This window comes from Silurus meridionalis, chromosome 11 (assembly GCF_014805685.1).
Source record: "Silurus meridionalis isolate SWU-2019-XX chromosome 11, ASM1480568v1, whole genome shotgun sequence".
Lineage (NCBI taxonomy): Eukaryota > Metazoa > Chordata > Actinopteri > Siluriformes > Siluridae > Silurus > Silurus meridionalis.
The window spans coordinates 19,737,501-19,752,500 of NC_060894.1; the positions used below are offsets into that span (position 1 = coordinate 19,737,501).

A 15,000-nucleotide genomic window follows, 5' to 3' on the forward strand; every position below is an offset into this window, starting at 1 on the left:
AACCATCCTCTGCTAGACGCCTCATTTTACATTGCTCAATTGTGTTACTCGGTCGCATTTTATGTTCATAGTAAAAGTGGGAATCTACTAATGAAACATAATGAAAACATGCATAAGTATGTAGCGTTCATGCGGTCAGCAGAGAGGTGGACATCAATTGAGAGCTCAGATAAGGATGAGTAAAACTTCAGAGCGAATACAAATAAAACCTAGTCCAAAATCTTTTATCTAAAGTCTTCATGTAGTCAGTTCAGTGGTGAAGCAGACAGATGGCTACAAAATCAGATGTTTGTGAGCAAGTTCTTCCTGTATGCATGTATTGAGGTGTCCATTGAGGAAGATAGAGGTTGTCTTCTAGATATGGCCACTTAAGTAAGGGCTCTGCTACCAAAAGAGTTATTTTGGTCCTTCTTCACCCAAATAAAATTTCCAGGAGCCGCAAAACATCTATGCAAGATGTCTGACCTTTAAATGAATGTGACACAATTTGTGGTTTAATGCCGATATAAGGAAGTTGCCTAGTTGCAACACTAGGTGGCACTAGTGTGGGTTCTATTGTATAGTGATCTTAGCATTTTTTACTGTTTTTTTACCGCTAGCAAATCGTGCCCCAGTGGCCTAATGGATAAGGCACTGGCCTCCTAAGCCAGGGATTGTGGGTTCGAGTCCGTCTGGGGTGAGGCCGGTTAGCAGAGTGGCGCAGCGGAAGCGTGCTGGGCCCATAACCCAGAGGTCGATGGATCGAAACCATCCTCTGCTAGGCGCCTCATTTTACATTGCTCAATTGTGTTACTCGGTGCATTTTATGTTCATAGTAAAAGTGGGGAATCTACTAATGAAACATAATGAAAACATGCATAAGTATGTAGCGCGTTCATGCGGTCAGCAGAGAGGTGGACATCAATTGAGAGCTCAGATAAGGATGAGTAAAACTTCAGAGCGAATACAAATAAAACCTAGTCCAAAATCTTTTATCTAAAGTCTTCATGTAGTCAGTTCAGTGGTGAAGCAGACAGATGGCTACAAAATCAGATGTTTGTGAGCAAGTTCTTCCTGTATGCATGTATTGAGGTGTCCATTGAGGAAGATAGAGGTTGTCTTCTAGATATGGCCACTTAAGTAAGGGCTCTGCTACCAAAAGAGTTATTTTGGTCCTTCTTCACCCAAATAAAATTTCCCAGGAGCATAAAACATCTATGCAAGATGTCTGACCTTTAAATGAATGTGACACAATTTGTGGTTTAATGCGATATAAGGAAGTTGCCTAGTTGCAACACTAGGTGGCACTAGTGTGGGTTCTATTGTATAGTGATCTTAGCATTTTTACTGTTTTTACCGCTAGCAAATCGTGCCCCAGTGGCCTAATGGATAAGGCACTGGCCTCCTAAGCCAGGGATTGTGGGTTCGAGTCCGTCTGGGGTGAGGCCGGTTAGCAGAGTGGCGCAGCGAGCGTGCTGGGCCCATAACCCAGAGGTCGATGGATCGAAACCATCCTCTGCTAGGCGCCTCATTTTACATTGCTCAATTGTGTTACTCGGTCGCATTTTATGTTCATAGTAAAAGTGGGGAATCTACTAATGAAACATAATGAAAACATGCATAAGTATGTAGCGCGTTCATGCGGTCAGCAGAGAGGTGGACATCAATTGAGAGCTCAGATAAGGATGAGTAAAACTTCAGAGCGAATACAAATAAAACCTAGTCCAAAATCTTTTATCTAAAGTCTTCATGTAGTCAGTTCAGTGGTGAAGCAGACAGATGGCTACAAAATCAGATGTTTGTGAGCAAGTTCTTCCTGTATGCATGTATTGAGGTGTCCATTGAGGAAGATAGAGGTTGTCTTCTAGATATGGCCACTTAAGTAAGGGCTCTGCTACCAAAAGAGTTATTTTGGTCCTTCTTCACCCAAATAAAATTTCCCAGGAGCATAAAACATCTATGCAAGATGTCTGACCTTTAAATGAATGTGACACAATTTGTGGTTTAATGCCGATATAAGGAAGTTGCCTAGTTGCAACACTAGGTGGCACTAGTGTGGGTTCTATTGTATAGTGATCTTAGCATTTTTTACTGTTTTTACCGCTAGCAAATCGTGCCCCAGTGGCCTAATGGATAAGGCACTGGCCTCCTAACCAGGGATTGTGGGTTCGAGTCCCGTCTGGGGTGAGGCCGGTTAGCAGAGTGGCGCAGCGGAAGCGTGCTGGGCCCATAACCCAGAGGTCGATGGATCGAAACCATCCTCTGCTAGACGCCTCATTTTACATTGCTCAATTGTGTTACTCGGTCGCATTTTATGTTCATAGTAAAAGTGGGGAATCTACTAATGAAACATAATGAAAACATGCATAAGTATGTAGCGCGTTCATGCGGTCAGCAGAGAGGTGGACATCAATTGAGAGCTCAGATAAGGATGAGTAAAACTTCAGAGCGAATACAAATAAAACCTAGTCCAAAATCTTTTATCTAAAGTCTTCATGTAGTCAGTTCAGTGGTGAAGCAGACAGATGGCTACAAAATCAGATGTTTGTGAGCAAGTTCTTCCTGTATGCATGTATTGAGGTGTCCATTGAGGAAGATAGAGGTTGTCTTCTAGATATGGCCACTTAAGTAAGGGCTCTGCTACCAAAAGAGTTATTTTGGTCCTTCTTCACCCAAATAAAATTTCCCAGGAGCATAAAACATCTATGCAAGATGTCTGACCTTTAAATGAATGTGACACAATTTGTGGTTTAATGCGGATATAAGGAAGTTGCCTAGTTGCAACACTAGGTGGCACTAGTGTGGGTTCTATTGTATAGTGATCTTAGCATTTTTTACTGTTTTTTTACCGCTAGCAAATGCGTGCCCCAGTGGCCTAATGGATAAGGCACTGGCCTCCTAACCAGGGATTGTGGGTTCGAGTCCGTCTGGGGTGAGGCCGGTTAGCAGAGTGGCGCAGCGAGCGTGCTGGGCCCATAACCCAGAGGTCGATGGATCGAAACCATCCTCTGCTAGACGCCTCATTTTACATTGCTCAATTGTGTTACTCGGTCGCATTTTATGTTCATAGTAAAAGTGGGGAATCTACTAATGAAACATAATGAAAACATGCATAAGTATGTAGCGGCGTTCATGCGGTCAGCAGAGAGGTGGACATCAATTGAGAGCTCAGATAAGGATGAGTAAAACTTCAGAGCGAATACAAATAAAACCTAGTCCAAAATCTTTTTATCTAAAGTCTTCATGTAGTCAGTTCAGTGGTGAAGCAGACAGATGGCTACAAAATCAGATGTTTGTGAGCAAGTTCTTCCTGTATGCATGTATTGAGGTGTCCATTGAGGAAGATAGAGGTTGTCTTCTAGATATGGCCACTTAAGTAAGGGCTCTGCTACCAAAAGAGTTATTTTGGTCCTTCTTCACCCAAATAAAATTTCCCAGGAGCCGCAAAACATCTATGCAAGATGTCTGACCTTTAAATGAATGTGACACAATTTGTGGTTTAATGCCGATATAAGGAAGTTGCCTAGTTGCAACACTAGGTGGCACTAGTGTGGGTTCTATTGTATAGTGATCTTAGCATTTTTTACTGTTTTTTTACCGCTAGCAAATGCGTGCCCCAGTGGCCTAATGGATAAGGCACTGGCCTCCTAACCAGGGATTGTGGGTTCGAGTCCCGTCTGGGGTGAGGCCGGTTAGCAGAGTGGCGCAGCGGAGCGTGCTGGGCCCATAACCCAGAGGTCGATGGATCGAAACCATCCTCTGCTAGACGCCTCATTTTACATTGCTCAATTGTGTTACTCGGTCGCATTTTATGTTCATAGTAAAAGTGGGGAATCTACTAATGAAACATAATGAAAACATGCATAAGTATGTAGCGCGTTCATGCGGTCAGCAGAGAGGTGGACATCAATTGAGAGCTCAGATAAGGATGAGTAAAACTTCAGAGCGAATACAAATAAAACCTAGTCCAAAATCTTTTTATCTAAAGTCTTCATGTAGTCAGTTCAGTGGTGAAGCAGACAGATGGCTACAAAATCAGATGTTTGTGAGCAAGTTCTTCCTGTATGCATGTATTGAGGTGTCCATTGAGGAAGATAGAGGTTGTCTTCTAGATATGGCCATAAGTAAGGGCTCTGCTACCAAAAGAGTTATTTTGGTCCTTCTTCACCCAAATAAAATTTCCCAGGAGCATAAAACATCTATGCAAGATGTCTGACCTTTAAATGAATGTGACACAATTTGTGGTTTAATGCCGATATAAGGAAGTTGCCTAGTTGCAACACTAGGTGGCACTAGTGTGGGTTCTATTGTATAGTGATCTTAGCATTTTTTACTGTTTTTACCGCTAGCAAATCGTGCCCCAGTGGCCTAATGGATAAGGCACTGGCCTCCTAAGCCAGGGATTGTGGGTTCGAGTCCCGTCTGGGGTGAGGCCGGTTAGCAGAGTGGCGCAGCGAAGCGTGCTGGGCCCATAACCCAGAGGTCGATGGATCGAAACCATCCTCTGCTAGACGCCTCATTTTACATTGCTCAATTGTGTTACTCGGTCGCATTTTATGTTCATAGTAAAAGTGGGGAATCTACTAATGAAACATAATGAAAACATGCATAAGTATGTAGCGCGTTCATGCGGTCAGCAGAGGTGGACATCAATTGAGAGCTCAGATAAGGATGAGTAAAACTTCAGAGCGAATACAAATAAAACCTAGTCCAAAATCTTTTTATCTAAAGTCTTCATGTAGTCAGTTCAGTGGTGAAGCAGACAGATGGCTACAAAATCAGATGTTTGTGAGCAAGTTCTTCCTGTATGCATGTATTGAGGTGTCCATTGAGGAAGATAGAGGTTGTCTTCTAGATATGGCCACTTAAGTAAGGGCTCTGCTACCAAAAGAGTTATTTTGGTCCTTCTTCACCCAAATAAAATTTCCCAGGAGCCATAAAACATCTATGCAAGATGTCTGACCTTTAAATGAATGTGACACAATTTGTGGTTTAATGCCGATATAAGGAAGTTGCCTAGTTGCAACACTAGGTGGCACTAGTGTGGGTTCTATTGTATAGTGATCTTAGCATTTTTTACTGTTTTTTTACCGCTAGCAAATGCGTGCCCCAGTGGCCTAATGGATAAGGCACTGGCCTCCTAAGCCAGGGATTGTGGGTTCGAGTCCCGTCTGGGGTGAGGCCGGTTAGCAGAGTGGCGCAGCGAAGCGTGCTGGGCCCATAACCCAGAGGTCGATGGATCGAAACCATCCTCTGCTAGACGCCTCATTTTACATTGCTCAATTGTGTTACTCGGTCGCATTTTATGTTCATAGTAAAAGTGGGGAATCTACTAATGAAACATAATGAAAACATGCATAAGTATGTAGCGCGTTCATGCGGTCAGCAGAGAGGTGGACATCAATTGAGAGCTCAGATAAGGATGAGTAAAACTTCAGAGCGAATACAAATAAAACCTAGTCCAAAATCTTTTATCTAAAGTCTTCATGTAGTCAGTTCAGTGGTGAAGCAGACAGATGGCTACAAAATCAGATGTTTGTGAGCAAGTTCTTCCTGTATGCATGTATTGAGGTGTCCATTGAGGAAGATAGAGGTTGTCTTCTAGATATGGCCACTTAAGTAAGGGCTCTGCTACCAAAAGAGTTATTTTGGTCCTTCTTCACCCAAATAAAATTTCCCAGGAGCCGCAAAACATCTATGCAAGATGTCTGACCTTTAAATGAATGTGACACAATTTGTGGTTTAATGCCGATATAAGGAAGTTGCCTAGTTGCAACACTAGGTGGCACTAGTGTGGGTTCTATTGTATAGTGATCTTAGCATTTTTACTGTTTTTACCGCTAGCAAATCGTGCCCCAGTGGCCTAATGGATAAGGCACTGGCCTCCTAAGCCAGGGATTGTGGGTTCGAGTCCCGTCTGGGGTGAGGCCGGTTAGCAGAGTGGCGCAGCGAAGCGTGCTGGGCCCATAACCCAGAGGTCGATGGATCGAAACCATCCTCTGCTAGACGCCTCATTTTACATTGCTCAATTGTGTTACTCGTCGCATTTTATGTTCATAGTAAAAGTGGGGAATCTACTAATGAAACATAATGAAAACATGCATAAGTATGTAGCGTTCATGCGGTCAGCAGAGAGGTGGACATCAATTGAGAGCTCAGATAAGGATGAGTAAAACTTCAGAGCGAATACAAATAAAACCTAGTCCAAAATCTTTTATCTAAAGTCTTCATGTAGTCAGTTCAGTGGTGAAGCAGACAGATGGCTACAAAATCAGATGTTTGTGAGCAAGTTCTTCCTGTATGCATGTATTGAGGTGTCCATTGAGGAAGATAGAGGTTGTCTTCTAGATATGGCCATAAGTAAGGGCTCTGCTACCAAAAGAGTTATTTTGGTCCTTCTTCACCCAAATAAAATTTCCCAGGAGCAAAACATCTATGCAAGATGTCTGACCTTTAAATGAATGTGACACAATTTGTGGTTTAATGCCGATATAAGGAAGTTGCCTAGTTGCAACACTAGGTGGCACTAGTGTGGGTTCTATTGTATAGTGATCTTAGCATTTTTTACTGTTTTTTTACCGCTAGCAAATGCGTGCCCCAGTGGCCTAATGGATAAGGCACTGGCCTCCTAAGCCAGGGATTGTGGGTTCGAGTCCCGTCTGGGGTGAGGCCGGTTAGCAGAGTGGCGCAGCGGGCGTGCTGGGCCCATAACCCAGAGGTCGATGGATCGAAACCATCCTCTGCTAGGCGCCTCATTTTACATTGCTCAATTGTGTTACTCGGTGCATTTTATGTTCATAGTAAAAGTGGGGAATCTACTAATGAAACATAATGAAAACATGCATAAGTATGTAGCGTTCATGCGGTCAGCAGAGGTGGACATCAATTGAGAGCTCAGATAAGGATGAGTAAAACTTCAGAGCGAATACAAATAAAACCTAGTCCAAAATCTTTTATCTAAAGTCTTCATGTAGTCAGTTCAGTGGTGAAGCAGACAGATGGCTACAAAATCAGATGTTTGTGAGCAAGTTCTTCCTGTATGCATGTATTGAGGTGTCCATTGAGGAAGATAGAGGTTGTCTTCTAGATATGGCCACTTAAGTAAGGGCTCTGCTACCAAAAGAGTTATTTTGGTCCTTCTTCACCCAAATAAAATTTCCCAGGAGCCGCAAAACATCTATGCAAGATGTCTGACCTTTAAATGAATGTGACACAATTTGTGGTTTAATGCGATATAAGGAAGTTGCCTAGTTGCAACACTAGGTGGCACTAGTGTGGGTTCTATTGTATAGTGATCTTAGCATTTTTACTGTTTTTACCGCTAGCAAATCGTGCCCCAGTGGCCTAATGGATAAGGCACTGGCCTCCTAAGCCAGGGATTGTGGGTTCGAGTCCCGTCTGGGGTGAGGCCGGTTAGCAGAGTGGCGCAGCGGGCGTGCTGGGCCCATAACCCAGAGGTCGATGGATCGAAACCATCCTCTGCTAGACGCCTCATTTTACATTGCTCAATTGTGTTACTCGGTCGCATTTTATGTTCATAGTAAAAGTGGGGAATCTACTAATGAAACATAATGAAAACATGCATAAGTATGTAGCGCGTTCATGCGGTCAGCAGAGAGGTGGACATCAATTGAGAGCTCAGATAAGGATGAGTAAAACTTCAGAGCGAATACAAATAAAACCTAGTCCAAAATCTTTTTATCTAAAGTCTTCATGTAGTCAGTTCAGTGGTGAAGCAGACAGATGGCTACAAAATCAGATGTTTGTGAGCAAGTTCTTCCTGTATGCATGTATTGAGGTGTCCATTGAGGAAGATAGAGGTTGTCTTCTAGATATGGCCACTTAAGTAAGGGCTCTGCTACCAAAAGAGTTATTTTGGTCCTTCTTCACCCAAATAAAATTTCCCAGGAGCATAAAACATCTATGCAAGATGTCTGACCTTTAAATGAATGTGACACAATTTGTGGTTTAATGCGATATAAGGAAGTTGCCTAGTTGCAACACTAGGTGGCACTAGTGTGGGTTCTATTGTATAGTGATCTTAGCATTTTTTACTGTTTTTTTACCGCTAGCAAATGCGTGCCCCAGTGGCCTAATGGATAAGGCACTGGCCTCCTAAGCCAGGGATTGTGGGTTCGAGTCCCGTCTGGGGTGAGGCCGGTTAGCAGAGTGGCGCAGCGAAGCGTGCTGGGCCCATAACCCAGAGGTCGATGGATCGAAACCATCCTCTGCTAGACGCCTCATTTTACATTGCTCAATTGTGTTACTCGGTCGCATTTTATGTTCATAGTAAAAGTGGGGAATCTACTAATGAAACATAATGAAAACATGCATAAGTATGTAGCGTTCATGCGGTCAGCAGAGAGGTGGACATCAATTGAGAGCTCAGATAAGGATGAGTAAAACTTCAGAGCGAATACAAATAAAACCTAGTCCAAAATCTTTTATCTAAAGTCTTCATGTAGTCAGTTCAGTGGTGAAGCAGACAGATGGCTACAAAATCAGATGTTTGTGAGCAAGTTCTTCCTGTATGCATGTATTGAGGTGTCCATTGAGGAAGATAGAGGTTGTCTTCTAGATATGGCCATAAGTAAGGGCTCTGCTACCAAAAGAGTTATTTTTGGTCCTTCTTCACCCAAATAAAATTTCCCAGGAGCCGCAAAACATCTATGCAAGATGTCTGACCTTTAAATGAATGTGACACAATTTGTGGTTTAATGCCGATATAAGGAAGTTGCCTAGTTGCAACACTAGGTGGCACTAGTGTGGGTTCTATTGTATAGTGATCTTAGCATTTTTTACTGTTTTTTTACCGCTAGCAAATGCGTGCCCCAGTGGCCTAATGGATAAGGCACTGGCCTCCTAAGCCAGGGATTGTGGGTTCGAGTCCCGTCTGGGGTGAGGCCGGTTAGCAGAGTGGCGCAGCGGGCGTGCTGGGCCCATAACCCAGAGGTCGATGGATCGAAACCATCCTCTGCTAGACGCCTCATTTTACATTGCTCAATTGTGTTACTCGGTCGCATTTTATGTTCATAGTAAAAGTGGGGAATCTACTAATGAAACATAATGAAAACATGCATAAGTATGTAGCGCGTTCATGCGGTCAGCAGAGAGGTGGACATCAATTGAGAGCTCAGATAAGGATGAGTAAAACTTCAGAGCGAATACAAATAAAACCTAGTCCAAAATCTTTTATCTAAAGTCTTCATGTAGTCAGTTCAGTGGTGAAGCAGACAGATGGCTACAAAATCAGATGTTTGTGAGCAAGTTCTTCCTGTATGCATGTATTGAGGTGTCCATTGAGGAAGATAGAGGTTGTCTTCTAGATATGGCCACTTAAGTAAGGGCTCTGCTACCAAAAGAGTTATTTTGGTCCTTCTTCACCCAAATAAAATTTCCCAGGAGCATAAAACATCTATGCAAGATGTCTGACCTTTAAATGAATGTGACACAATTTGTGGTTTAATGCCGATATAAGGAAGTTGCCTAGTTGCAACACTAGGTGGCACTAGTGTGGGTTCTATTGTATAGTGATCTTAGCATTTTTACTGTTTTTACCGCTAGCAAATCGTGCCCCAGTGGCCTAATGGATAAGGCACTGGCCTCCTAAGCCAGGGATTGTGGGTTCGAGTCCCGTCTGGGGTGAGGCCGGTTAGCAGAGTGGCGCAGCGAGCGTGCTGGGCCCATAACCCAGAGGTCGATGGATCGAAACCATCCTCTGCTAGACGCCTCATTTTACATTGCTCAATTGTGTTACTCGGTCGCATTTTATGTTCATAGTAAAAGTGGGGAATCTACTAATGAAACATAATGAAAACATGCATAAGTATGTAGCGGCGTTCATGCGGTCAGCAGAGAGGTGGACATCAATTGAGAGCTCAGATAAGGATGAGTAAAACTTCAGAGCGAATACAAATAAAACCTAGTCCAAAATCTTTTATCTAAAGTCTTCATGTAGTCAGTTCAGTGGTGAAGCAGACAGATGGCTACAAAATCAGATGTTTGTGAGCAAGTTCTTCCTGTATGCATGTATTGAGGTGTCCATTGAGGAAGATAGAGGTTGTCTTCTAGATATGGCCACTTAAGTAAGGGCTCTGCTACCAAAAGAGTTATTTTTGGTCCTTCTTCACCCAAATAAAATTTCCCAGGAGCCGCAAAACATCTATGCAAGATGTCTGACCTTTAAATGAATGTGACACAATTTGTGGTTTAATGCCGATATAAGGAAGTTGCCTAGTTGCAACACTAGGTGGCACTAGTGTGGGTTCTATTGTATAGTGATCTTAGCATTTTTTACTGTTTTTTTACCGCTAGCAAATGCGTGCCCCAGTGGCCTAATGGATAAGGCACTGGCCTCCTAAGCCAGGGATTGTGGGTTCGAGTCCCGTCTGGGGTGAGGCCGGTTAGCAGAGTGGCGCAGCGGAAGCGTGCTGGGCCCATAACCCAGAGGTCGATGGATCGAAACCATCCTCTGCTAGACGCCTCATTTTACATTGCTCAATTGTGTTACTCGGTCGCATTTTATGTTCATAGTAAAAGTGGGGAATCTACTAATGAAACATAATGAAAACATGCATAAGTATGTAGCGTTCATGCGGTCAGCAGAGAGGTGGACATCAATTGAGAGCTCAGATAAGGATGAGTAAAACTTCAGAGCGAATACAAATAAAACCTAGTCCAAAATCTTTTATCTATAGTCTTCATGTAGTCAGTTCAGTGGTGAAGCAGACAGATGGCTACAAAATCAGATGTTTGTGAGCAAGTTCTTCCTGTATGCATGTATTGAGGTGTCCATTGAGGAAGATAGAGGTTGTCTTCTAGATATGGCCACTTAAGTAAGGGCTCTGCTACCAAAAGAGTTATTTTGGTCCTTCTTCACCCAAATAAAATTTCCCAGGAGCCGCATAAAACATCTATGCAAGATGTCTGACCTTTAAATGAATGTGACACAATTTGTGGTTTAATGCCGATATAAGGAAGTTGCCTAGTTGCAACACTAGGTGGCACTAGTGTGGGTTCTATTGTATAGTGATCTTAGCATTTTTACTGTTTTTACCGCTAGCAAATCGTGCCCCAGTGGCCTAATGGATAAGGCACTGGCCTCCTAAGCCAGGGATTGTGGGTTCGAGTCCCGTCTGGGGTGAGGCCGGTTAGCAGAGTGGCGCAGCGGGCGTGCTGGGCCCATAACCCAGAGGTCGATGGATCGAAACCATCCTCTGCTAGACGCCTCATTTTACATTGCTCAATTGTGTTACTCGGTCGCATTTTATGTTCATAGTAAAAGTGGGGAATCTACTAATGAAACATAATGAAAACATGCATAAGTATGTAGCGTTCATGCGGTCAGCAGAGAGGTGGACATCAATTGAGAGCTCAGATAAGGATGAGTAAAACTTCAGAGCGAATACAAATAAAACCTAGTCCAAAATCTTTTATCTAAAGTCTTCATGTAGTCAGTTCAGTGGTGAAGCAGACAGATGGCTACAAAATCAGATGTTTGTGAGCAAGTTCTTCCTGTATGCATGTATTGAGGTGTCCATTGAGGAAGATAGAGGTTGTCTTCTAGATATGGCCACTTAAGTAAGGGCTCTGCTACCAAAAGAGTTATTTTTGGTCCTTCTTCACCCAAATAAAATTTCCCAGGAGCCGCAAAACATCTATGCAAGATGTCTGACCTTTAAATGAATGTGACACAATTTGTGGTTTAATGCCGATATAAGGAAGTTGCCTAGTTGCAACACTAGGTGGCACTAGTGTGGGTTCTATTGTATAGTGATCTTAGCATTTTTTACTGTTTTTTTACCGCTAGCAAATGCGTGCCCCAGTGGCCTAATGGATAAGGCACTGGCCTCCTAAGCCAGGGATTGTGGGTTCGAGTCCCGTCTGGGGTGAGGCCGGTTAGCAGAGTGGCGCAGCGGGCGTGCTGGGCCCATAACCCAGAGGTCGATGGATCGAAACCATCCTCTGCTAGACGCCTCATTTTACATTGCTCAATTGTGTTACTCGGTCGCATTTTATGTTCATAGTAAAAGTGGGGAATCTACTAATGAAACATAATGAAAACATGCATAAGTATGTAGCGCGTTCATGCGGTCAGCAGAGAGGTGGACATCAATTGAGAGCTCAGATAAGGATGAGTAAAACTTCAGAGCGAATACAAATAAAACCTAGTCCAAAATCTTTTTATCTAAAGTCTTCATGTAGTCAGTTCAGTGGTGAAGCAGACAGATGGCTACAAAATCAGATGTTTGTGAGCAAGTTCTTCCTGTATGCATGTATTGAGGTGTCCATTGAGGAAGATAGAGGTTGTCTTCTAGATATGGCCACTTAAGTAAGGGCTCTGCTACCAAAAGAGTTATTTTGGTCCTTCTTCACCCAAATAAAATTTCCCAGGAGCATAAAACATCTATGCAAGATGTCTGACCTTTAAATGAATGTGACACAATTTGTGGTTTAATGCCGATATAAGGAAGTTGCCTAGTTGCAACACTAGGTGGCACTAGTGTGGGTTCTATTGTATAGTGATCTTAGCATTTTTTACTGTTTTTTTACCGCTAGCAAATGCGTGCCCCAGTGGCCTAATGGATAAGGCACTGGCCTCCTAAGCCAGGGATTGTGGGTTCGAGTCCGTCTGGGGTGAGGCCGGTTAGCAGAGTGGCGCAGCGGGCGTGCTGGGCCCATAACCCAGAGGTCGATGGATCGAAACCATCCTCTGCTAGACGCCTCATTTTACATTGCTCAATTGTGTTACTCGGTCGCATTTTATGTTCATAGTAAAAGTGGGGAATCTACTAATGAAACATAATGAAAACATGCATAAGTATGTAGCGTTCATGCGGTCAGCAGAGGTGGACATCAATTGAGAGCTCAGATAAGGATGAGTAAAACTTCAGAGCGAATACAAATAAAACCTAGTCCAAAATCTTTTATCTATAGTCTTCATGTAGTCAGTTCAGTGGTGAAGCAGACAGATGGCTACAAAATCAGATGTTTGTGAGCAAGTTCTTCCTGTATGCATGTATTGAGGTGTCCATTGAGGAAGATAGAGGTTGTCTTCTAGATATGGCCACTTAAGTAAGGGCTCTGCTACCAAAAGAGTTATTTTGGTCCTTCTTCACCCAAATAAAATTTCCAGGAGCATAAAACATCTATGCAAGATGTCTGACCTTTAAATGAATGTGACACAATTTGTGGTTTAATGCCGATATAAGGAAGTTGCCTAGTTGCAACACTAGGTGGCACTAGTGTGGGTTCTATTGTATAGTGATCTTAGCATTTTTACTGTTTTTACCGCTAGCAAATCGTGCCCCAGTGGCCTAATGGATAAGGCACTGGCCTCCTAAGCCAGGGATTGTGGGTTCGAGTCCGTCTGGGGTGAGGCCGGTTAGCAGAGTGGCGCAGCGGGCGTGCTGGGCCCATAACCCAGAGGTCGATGGATCGAAACCATCCTCTGCTAGGCGCCTCATTTTACATTGCTCAATTGTGTTACTCGGTCGCATTTTATGTTCATAGTAAAAGTGGGGAATCTACTAATGAAACATAATGAAAACATGCATAAGTATGTAGCGTTCATGCGGTCAGCAGAGAGGTGGACATCAATTGAGAGCTCAGATAAGGATGAGTAAAACTTCAGAGCGAATACAAATAAAACCTAGTCCAAAATCTTTTATCTAAAGTCTTCATGTAGTCAGTTCAGTGGTGAAGCAGACAGATGGCTACAAAATCAGATGTTTGTGAGCAAGTTCTTCCTGTATGCATGTATTGAGGTGTCCATTGAGGAAGATAGAGGTTGTCTTCTAGATATGGCCACTTAAGTAAGGGCTCTGCTACCAAAAGAGTTATTTTGGTCCTTCTTCACCCAAATAAAATTTCCCAGGAGCATAAAACATCTATGCAAGATGTCTGACCTTTAAATGAATGTGACACAATTTGTGGTTTAATGCCGATATAAGGAAGTTGCCTAGTTGCAACACTAGGTGGCACTAGTGTGGGTTCTATTGTATAGTGATCTTAGCATTTTTTACTGTTTTTACCGCTAGCAAATCGTGCCCCAGTGGCCTAATGGATAAGGCACTGGCCTCCTAAGCCAGGGATTGTGGGTTCGAGTCCCGTCTGGGGTGAGGCCGGTTAGCAGAGTGGCGCAGCGGAAGCGTGCTGGGCCCATAACCCAGAGGTCGATGGATCGAAACCATCCTCTGCTAGACGCCTCATTTTACATTGCTCAATTGTGTTACTCGGTCGCATTTTATGTTCATAGTAAAAGTGGGGAATCTACTAATGAAACATAATGAAAACATGCATAAGTATGTAGCGTTCATGCGGTCAGCAGAGGTGGACATCAATTGAGAGCTCAGATAAGGATGAGTAAAACTTCAGAGCGAATACAAATAAAACCTAGTCCAAAATCTTTTATCTAAAGTCTTCATGTAGTCAGTTCAGTGGTGAAGCAGACAGATGGCTACAAAATCAGATGTTTGTGAGCAAGTTCTTCCTGTATGCATGTATTGAGGTGTCCATTGAGGAAGATAGAGGTTGTCTTCTAGATATGGCCATAAGTAAGGGCTCTGCTACCAAAAGAGTTATTTTGGTCCTTCTTCACCCAAATAAAATTTCCCAGGAGCCGCAAAACATCTATGCAAGATGTCTGACCTTTAAATGAATGTGACACAATTTGTGGTTTAATGCGATATAAGGAAGTTGCCTAGTTGCAACACTAGGTGGCACTAGTGTGGGTTCTATTGTATAGTGATCTTAGCATTTTTTACTGTTTTTTTACCGCTAGCAAATGCGTGCCCCAGTGGCCTAATGGATAAGGCACTGGCCTCCTAAACCAGGGATTGTGGGTTCGAGTCCCGTCTGGGGTGAGGCCGGTTAGCAGAGTGGCGCAGCGAGGCGTGCTGGGCCCATAACCCAGAGGTCGATGGATCGAAACCATCCTCTGCTAGACGCCTCATTTTACATTGCTCAATTGTGTTACTCGGTCGCATTTTATGTTCATAGTAAAAGTGGGGAATCTACTAA

At 43.3% G+C, this 15,000-nt stretch overlaps 18 non-coding genes across 18 annotated transcripts in view; all 18 read left to right on the plus strand.

Annotated features, from left to right (window-relative positions):
- trnam-cau overlaps nucleotides 1-15 on the plus strand; it is a 72-nt gene extending 57 nt beyond the window's left edge. The window contains exon 1 of the tRNA in view: nucleotides 1-15. This exon is cut by the window's left edge and continues 57 nt beyond it. This is a non-coding gene — a tRNA (tRNA-Met).
- A 673-nt stretch (nucleotides 16-688) lies between these two features.
- trnam-cau lies at nucleotides 689-760 on the plus strand. Its single transcript has one exon. It is a non-coding gene; the product is annotated as a tRNA-Met (tRNA).
- Nucleotides 761-2,175: 1,415 nt separating this feature from the next.
- trnam-cau lies at nucleotides 2,176-2,247 on the plus strand. The gene has a single exon. It is a non-coding gene; the product is annotated as a tRNA-Met (tRNA).
- A 2,089-nt stretch (nucleotides 2,248-4,336) lies between these two features.
- On the plus strand, nucleotides 4,337-4,409 carry trnar-ccu. The gene has a single exon. It is a non-coding gene; the product is annotated as a tRNA-Arg (tRNA).
- A 676-nt stretch (nucleotides 4,410-5,085) lies between these two features.
- Nucleotides 5,086-5,158, plus strand: trnar-ccu. Its single transcript has one exon. It is a non-coding gene; the product is annotated as a tRNA-Arg (tRNA).
- Nucleotides 5,159-5,831: 673 nt separating this feature from the next.
- trnar-ccu lies at nucleotides 5,832-5,904 on the plus strand. Its single transcript has one exon. It is a non-coding gene; the product is annotated as a tRNA-Arg (tRNA).
- Nucleotides 5,905-6,573: 669 nt separating this feature from the next.
- On the plus strand, nucleotides 6,574-6,646 carry trnar-ccu. Its single transcript has one exon. It is a non-coding gene; the product is annotated as a tRNA-Arg (tRNA).
- A 666-nt stretch (nucleotides 6,647-7,312) lies between these two features.
- Nucleotides 7,313-7,385, plus strand: trnar-ccu. The gene has a single exon. It is a non-coding gene; the product is annotated as a tRNA-Arg (tRNA).
- Nucleotides 7,386-8,060: 675 nt separating this feature from the next.
- Nucleotides 8,061-8,133, plus strand: trnar-ccu. Its single transcript has one exon. It is a non-coding gene; the product is annotated as a tRNA-Arg (tRNA).
- A 674-nt stretch (nucleotides 8,134-8,807) lies between these two features.
- On the plus strand, nucleotides 8,808-8,880 carry trnar-ccu. The gene has a single exon. It is a non-coding gene; the product is annotated as a tRNA-Arg (tRNA).
- A 671-nt stretch (nucleotides 8,881-9,551) lies between these two features.
- trnar-ccu lies at nucleotides 9,552-9,624 on the plus strand. The gene has a single exon. It is a non-coding gene; the product is annotated as a tRNA-Arg (tRNA).
- Nucleotides 9,625-10,302: 678 nt separating this feature from the next.
- trnar-ccu lies at nucleotides 10,303-10,375 on the plus strand. The gene has a single exon. It is a non-coding gene; the product is annotated as a tRNA-Arg (tRNA).
- A 9-nt stretch (nucleotides 10,376-10,384) lies between these two features.
- On the plus strand, nucleotides 10,385-10,456 carry trnam-cau. The gene has a single exon. It is a non-coding gene; the product is annotated as a tRNA-Met (tRNA).
- Nucleotides 10,457-11,049: 593 nt separating this feature from the next.
- trnar-ccu lies at nucleotides 11,050-11,122 on the plus strand. The gene has a single exon. It is a non-coding gene; the product is annotated as a tRNA-Arg (tRNA).
- A 675-nt stretch (nucleotides 11,123-11,797) lies between these two features.
- On the plus strand, nucleotides 11,798-11,870 carry trnar-ccu. Its single transcript has one exon. It is a non-coding gene; the product is annotated as a tRNA-Arg (tRNA).
- A 2,156-nt stretch (nucleotides 11,871-14,026) lies between these two features.
- On the plus strand, nucleotides 14,027-14,099 carry trnar-ccu. Its single transcript has one exon. It is a non-coding gene; the product is annotated as a tRNA-Arg (tRNA).
- Nucleotides 14,100-14,108: 9 nt separating this feature from the next.
- Nucleotides 14,109-14,180, plus strand: trnam-cau. Its single transcript has one exon. It is a non-coding gene; the product is annotated as a tRNA-Met (tRNA).
- Nucleotides 14,181-14,770: 590 nt separating this feature from the next.
- On the plus strand, nucleotides 14,771-14,843 carry trnar-ccu. Its single transcript has one exon. It is a non-coding gene; the product is annotated as a tRNA-Arg (tRNA).
- The last annotated feature ends 157 nt before the right edge of the window (nucleotides 14,844-15,000 follow it).